Source organism: Symsagittifera roscoffensis, chromosome 6 (genome assembly GCF_963678635.1).
Source record: "Symsagittifera roscoffensis chromosome 6, txSymRosc1.1, whole genome shotgun sequence".
In the NCBI taxonomy this organism is placed as follows: domain Eukaryota; kingdom Metazoa; phylum Xenacoelomorpha; order Acoela; family Convolutidae; genus Symsagittifera; species Symsagittifera roscoffensis.
The window spans coordinates 4,657,577-4,665,142 of NC_087067.1; the positions used below are offsets into that span (position 1 = coordinate 4,657,577).

The window sequence follows — 7,566 nt, forward strand, 5'->3', positions numbered from 1 at the left end:
TCTAATTTATATAGTTGATTGTATGATTGTATGTAGGAGTAATTACTCTTCGACATGTTTTTTGAACTAAGAGGTTACGTAAAATTAATATGTTCTGCTGAAAAAAGAATAATAGATCTATTTATTTTCTTAGGTTAAAATTAAACAATTTCTGGAAATAAATAATCAGAAATCAGCTGAACCGCAACGAGATAAAACTGTTCGCGTACACACAATAAACGTAGCAAAACAAAGCAACTTAATAGTGTTGCTTTGCTGACTTTTTACTGTTAATAGTGTTGCTTTGCACTAGATTGTTACTATCCGAAAGTATCTGATCATGTGGTCTAGCGGTTAGCAAAACCGTATATCAATAACAGGTAGCGGGGTTAGAGCCGCACCAGGATACTTTTTTCTAGCTAGAATTAGCCCAAATTTAGCTTATTTTTGATCTGAAGAAATATGAGAAATGAAAAATTTTGAGAAATTTCCTGTTTTCTCCAAATGATTCATAAAAAGTTTTGACCAGAAAATAAAATTAGATCTAAAGTATTTCAGATCAGAAAAAAAACATTCGGTACGGGTACAAATTAAATTTAACGTGAATATTAGAGTTTGTTTGGACTAAGCACACGAACCTTATAAGCCAGGCCCCAAAGGATCCTGCTAACAAAGAATTTGGCAAAGTTGGTGGCACTCGGTTTATAAATAGAATATTTTTTAGAGCAGCAGATAGAACAGTATCTTAATCATAACGGCAGAACTAATGATTTTTCTCCACATTCCTTTCAAAATCGTAAAATGAATGTTGTATTTTTTTTCTCATATCACCAAGAACGCATCTATGCTCTAGTTGACTCAACTTTTCGCAAAAACTGCTCTATTTCTCAGAAAGACAAAAAATGCATCTATCCGCATTTCTACTGCATCTACTGTTTTATTTCCTGAAAATGCTCTCTTCGTTTTCCAAGTTTTTTTTTAAAAATTTTTTGAAATGTTTATTTTTGAAATAGATGCACGATCAATGAAAATTTTCATAGAGCAGAAAAAGTTGAATTTTTTTATGAAGCAGCAAAATTAGCTCTATACAGCAGCAGAATTTGTGGCCTGATAATAAACCAACTTTTTCTGCTTTATAAAATAGAAGCAAAATACTTAAGTTGAAATCTATTATGATCGATTATTTTGATACTGACTGACTATGAAAACTTGAATACAATCAATTCTATCCATGTAAATCCAATGCAGGAATTAGTTTTTTTTGCAGTTCAAATACTCTTGTCTAATCTCCAGTAAATTATATTATCGAAAGTGTGATTAAACCCAATCAATAAAAGCAGAAAAGCTTCAAACGAAACTATCAAATCAATCGACGATCGTTTTGATAATTTTTAATGTCTACCATGTCGTTTCTTTTTCCGTTTTTTCTTGAGCTTTGAATGAGAACTGTTTTTTTTTCATTTGCTCCACGGTTTCAAGGTGAGCATTGTCCAGATCTACGACCAATAACCAATGAGGGCTCCTAGAATATGAACATTTCAGGCCATTGACAATGGGTTTTGAAGAAAATAAAAGAATTTGATTAATTACCAAACAATTATTTTTAAAATCAACTAGATATTAAGATATATTTTGAGACCTATCTTTAAATTGAAGTATTTTGTTGATTTTTCACCTATAGATTTTAGATGATTTACATAGACTTTAATGAAAGACAAAAATTTCTAAAACAAACAAAATCTAAAAAAAAAATATCCAAAATGACACCTTTCGTATTTCAGATTTTTGAGCACAAAGTTGTGAGCGGATAATTTCGACCATTAGTTTTTCTGCCACGAGCACTTGCTCGAACATAACTTTGTTTTCTTACTTGCATAGGATACTCAAGCGTCTTCTTTTTGTTCTCTTGGTTGTCCGGAGACTTTTGTATTTTTGACTTTTGCCCTGGTTTGTCGATAATGTTACCCATATATGAAGTTGTGTGATAGTCGTCATATTGGCTGTAATCTACATTTTTTTGTCAGCATCTGGGTTATCAGAACGTTCGTTATGAAAATCCTTTTTGATGTTTCAAGTTTTTTTCTGTATGTTTGAACGCTTTGTCCGATCAATTTTCAACTTTAGCTTCTTAGCTGTATCTGCAACTAACTGTACAACAAATTTTTCCAATACTTGAATAGATGATTTCAGAAAAAAAACATGCAGAAAGTGAAGTTTTTGTTTCTAAGTTGGTGTGTCTTTTCTAAGCTTAGTTATTTTATAACTCATCAAAATCAACGGCGCAAAAGTAAGTCGTGGAAGTTTTATGTTCTTGATTTATATTCTTTTCTTGCCAAGATTTCACTGTTTTTATGTAGCCTTCAATAGTTTGTTCACTAAGAGAGAAAAATTTGAAAAACAATTAATTATTTGATCAAAAAGTTGTATATCAACCTTTTCCTCAAATGATTCACTTGAGTTTAATAATTTACAACGACGTTTAACAATGGTTTTCGCAGACATTTTTAAAGGCCAATGGGCTGGATATTTATAAATTTATCATTAAGAGGCCAAACTGCGCACTGGATAGGCGTTCAAACTAGTGTGTCGTAGGTCCTGGAATCCAGAGATCAGTAGTTGAACTTGTCAAAAGTTTGTAGGCACAATCAAAGGAAACAAAAGATACATGAAAGCGGCCTTTCTACAGAATTCGCCTAAAACTCAAAAAAGACACAGTTTGACATCGTAATCTTAAAAAAAACTTCGATCTTGTAAATTTTGGTAGTTTTTATGGCTCTGCTAAATCCTTGATTGATCCAATTTATCACAAAATCCACAAAATCCAGGCAAAATCCAATTTTAGAAAAAAATGGCGCATTTGAAAGACTTAATTAGAAATGCAAGTTTTTAAATTACGGTCTGGCAGTAACTGATGTCGCAAAATATTCCCAGGAGGCAGATTTGACTCTTTTGCTGCGACCATGAAGAGTGGACAAAAAACTTGTCTTCGGGTGTGTTTTAGTTTTTTTGTTCAGCGCGCAAAATACAGTATAGTCACCAAAATAGAACGAGTGAATTACGAAAGTATAAAATGGACTGCCATGCTTTAAAAGCCATCTGATATATTTCTTTGGGTCGAGAAAAATTAGTTTTTCTGTCAAATGATGTGGTTAAATTTTACTTTGATTTTGCTTTGATTCGGATGTTCGGTTGTTATAAGATTGATTGTTTTTTAAATCATCTATTGTTTAATCGTCTAACCTTATAGATTTTTGTGTTAGTTTTGTCAAAAATGTCAGGAATGTATATTTATGGAAACACTAACCTTTTTTTATTTCTTTCAAATTAAGTAGTATATTTCAAATTAAATAATATATATTTGTTGCTAAACCTTTTTTAAACAATTTTTTAAATGTAATCGGAGCTTTCTGTGCTAACTGCTCAGAAATCGGCTATCCTTATAAGTTTTTGAGTAAGATTTGACAAAAAATGACAAGAACGTATATTTATAGAAACAGTGACCCTACTTTTTGCAGACCCTACGTTAAGCGAAATTAATTAAATGGCAAAAAACGACTCATATAATTAAATATATTGCCCAATAGAAATGTGTGGTTTCTCGGTACCTATCAGAACTGTGAGAGGTGAAACATTTTTCCAACTCAATACACAGATTGTCGATTTTTTTGATCTGATTCTAAAATGATCATTGGATTTAACCAACGAGTTAAAAATTTGAGCAGCAAAATTGATTAGAAGAAAAAAAAACTCAAAAGTTGTGTCAAGATGGAGCCCTTTTGATCAGTCTGCCCTTTAATGTCTAAAAATTGTTTTGTTGAAAATGTGCAGAAAATTTAAAAAAAAAACGATATAGCCCTTTTTTTCAAAAAGTGGAACAAAGAGAATAAAAAACCGCTCGTGTCAAAATGGAGCTTTAATAATCCGAATGAAAAAAAGTTTTGTTGAAAAACTAGTTGAAAATTTCAAAACAAAGAGATGTTTCTTATTGTGATTTTTTCTTTTGACCTTTAAATGACAGTCAACAACCGAAATACAGCGAAATAATTAATAACTTCAATTTAACTGTGTGTTGTTGCAACATTTTGTAAATAAAATTGATTACACATACATAAATTTCGCTGAATTATAAGTTGTAGTACTGATTTTTATATAACACTTTTGCTTCAGGTTCAGTGTCATCTTCATCTTCGTCGTTCAAAGGGCAGTTCGAGTTGATGACATCAATCATTTCCATGTCCAGTCCATTATAAATCAAAATCCTCTCCATTTTCTTTATGTCAGCCAAATCTGGATTTCGTGACCTATAAAGGGACACTTCATCATAACGAAAAAAAATTGATGAAATTTTCGAAAATACGGTTTTTACCAATTTTGCAAGGAAGTTTGATATTTCTTTACTTTGAAAGCTTCTTCTAATGAAATATTTCTAGGAATTTCAATCCATGAAAAAAACCTGTCGAAAAACTAAGTTTAGATTGAAGTGTCACGTATGTTCTTTAGTTGAAATGCTATTTAATTATTACAAAACCAGTACTTGGGTTATAATTTGACTTTTATTTGCACCTAGCGATTATGCATAAGTAGTAAAGGGTTAATAATCGCCATATTGATTTTTTTTTGGTTTTTACTTGAGACATGACCGTTCGCCTTAGAAAACAACGATAAAATTATTTACTTTCCATTTTTTGTTAGGTTAATTCAATTCTCAACAAAAGTGGACAGAGTTCTTTGAGCTAGATTGCTTACCTGGATAAAACGAATGCCATTTCAAGCATTGACTCATTCAACATTCTGCAAAAATATACCACTGCAAAGTCTTCATCTAAACGCAGAAAGTGGTAGCTTGTTGGTGAGTTCTCAGGGCCTTGGTCGTTCAAATCAGCTATAAAAGAGCCCTGTGCGTTTGAAGCTGATTTTGGGGTTGTGTATGCCTTGAGAGAGTATTTTGTACATTCGTTCCAAATGTAAAAGAGTTTGTAGCAAACCGTTGTATTGACGTTGATATACCAGCCTGAAGCATTTATACCGTTTTTTTTAAATCATAACAAGATGACAGAAACATCAGGCATTTGAAAGAGAGCTGCAATTTTTTTATCAACTAGATTTTTAGTTAAGTTTTTAATAAAAGCGTTTCAGTCCCAAAAAATTGAGTGAATCAAACTAGAGTTGCAATTTTTTTTTGGTTTTCTTCCATGCAAATTAACATTCGTATAAAAAAATGTTGAACTGTATAGTTAAATGTGGATTAAATCTGAAAAATATGAGTAAAAAATGCGCCTTAAGCAGTATTTTTCTAGCAATTTGTGTCACTTTTTCATTTGCATCGTTTGTTTTGATTATATTTGAACAAAAAAAAATTCTAATGACTACAGGACGTTTGATAATAAGCCAGAATTTCTCAAGAAAATCGTTGAGACCAGACTTCAATAATTCCTAATGCTATCTGTGCCATTTAGCATTGTGGAGTAAAGCGTTTAATTTGAGATCTTCAGATCGTGTACTCGAACACTTGCCATGGAATTAAAAGTGTGCGATGATGAGCTCTCACTTGACTTCTAGCTTCAGGTATAACACAACCTGACAAATTGCGGCTGCATAAATAATACCACGTAAAAGCTCTAGAAACAAAAAAAACGACCTTGAGTAGCAAAAAAGAGCTTCAATCAACGAGGCAACTCATTGTGGAATGTGGGGAAATAAAAGAAATTGATTAAGCTTAGACAGGCCGGATAGTTTTCGCTAGATTTTCTGCAAATCGCAAAATCCGCAGATTGTTAATTAACAATCCTTTAAAAATTGTAAAAACCCTTTAATTTCATATCTTTTTTTGCCAGTGAAGCCTGAAAACAAATGATTAATTTTGTATACTTACCGTGTTTATTTTTGTCAAAATCGTATGTGGTCGTTCTACAACTGGTACTTAAATCAAACACCAAAGGATCCAATGATTTTTTAACAACAAACCAACGGCCCTTCAGAAGATCCTCCCGGATGTGAACAGATCGAACTCTTGAACAGCGAAGATTTTTTTGTTCAAATTTGATGACATTTTCTCTAGATCCGAGTTGTTTTTCTTAAACATTTTAATGACTTTACATGAAAATTTTAATTAAAAAAAAATGTCACGAAACTTCATTTTTTTCAGAATTTGTTTGTTGTTTTTGCTACATTCAAAATTGGTTGAAATTCAGAGTTACTCATGGTAAAAGGACCGAGCGACGGACATAACGCTTTCATCTATATTTTGGGAGGGTCCAAAGTTTTTTCGAATGAAGGGTCAGATTTTCTCCTGAAATGCAATAACGGCCGTTTAAAGGTGCGATTTGGTCTTTGAGCTTTATCCCCTAAATCCATGCCCCGAAAACAACCAATAAGAATTCAGAGCTGAAAGGGGAAGCCGTTTCTCACATAGATCCCTCAAAATTCCGAGACAATTGAAAAACAAGACTGCTTGTATATCAGGGCAAAGCCCTTGATGTTCCGACTGTCCCTTAATTCATCGATTAGTTGTTGTGAAAAGAAAATATTGAAAACCTGTATATATTTTGAGCTAAATCAATGTGTAAAATTTTGAGCCGTACAAAAATAATACGACCTATTAGCTAGCCTCAATTCAATTTGGAATGATTTTATTGAGCGGGATAATTCGCCACACATAAATAATTCGCGTTACGCTTTCAGCATTATGAACAATTTCTTCAAAGCGCGCATAGTTTAGCCCAGAAATTTGGCTATTTTCAAACCCCCAGAACTTTACAAAAAACTATCGGAGGTGAAACATCTTTTTACATTTGAACTCAGGAAGTCGATATCTTCAATAAAGTTTAAAAAAACTTTTGGTGAAAATTATTATTTCGATCGTTGAAAATTCGAGCATAAATACACACCGAGCATAAATATTCCGTTTTCTTCAAAAGTCGGAACAAAAAAGATTGATTTGCTATACGCTGGCAACTGTCGGATCTTTTTAACTATTTATGTTTCCTTTTTTCCTCTATAGTTACGAATTACCTCCCATATATGAACTAATTCAACGGTTAAGCATATGTGATTTTTGCACCTAAAATGAATCCCCACCCATTGCAAAATGGGAGGGGGGGATATTTAAAGTGATCATTTCTGTCATTTAAATAGCCGTACAGTTAAATATTTCCTAGCAAACACTCTTCACTGTCCGTGGACACCAGTTATGTGCGGATGATGATGACGTCATCGGGAATTGGCTTATTAACGGGGATCCGAAACAGCACTGTAAAAACGAGAACAAATATATTAAAATCATCACAATTGCTGTTCGACGAGAAAACTAATTGATATGAGGATGGAAATTAAGAATAAACTTTGCTTTGATAATTCAAGTACACTTCAATTTAGGTAGCAAATAACTGATGGCGCCATTCAATATATAAAGTTCAAAACGGATATCTTGGATGACAACTCGTACAAACTAACCAAATAAGAGGTCAATATTTTTCATCCAAATCAAACTAAATTTTGAGGTGTCCTTGCTGAACAGAGCGGCAAAACATCATACTAGTTTTATCGAAGGTAGAATGTTGCTTCGAAGGTAGCTTAGACCTTCCCTGA

At 32.6% G+C, this 7,566-nt stretch overlaps 1 long non-coding RNA gene across 1 annotated transcript; it reads right to left on the bottom strand.

Moving 5' to 3' along the window:
• Positions 1-4,020: 4,020 nt before the first annotated feature.
• LOC134848549 (uncharacterized) lies at positions 4,021-7,348 on the bottom strand. Its single transcript, XR_010162957.1, has 4 exons — positions 7,164-7,348; positions 5,852-5,988; positions 4,726-4,990; positions 4,021-4,280 (listed from the first exon to the last, which is right to left on the bottom strand). It is a non-coding gene; the product is annotated as an uncharacterized LOC134848549 (long non-coding RNA).
• Positions 7,349-7,566: the final 218 nt, after the last annotated feature.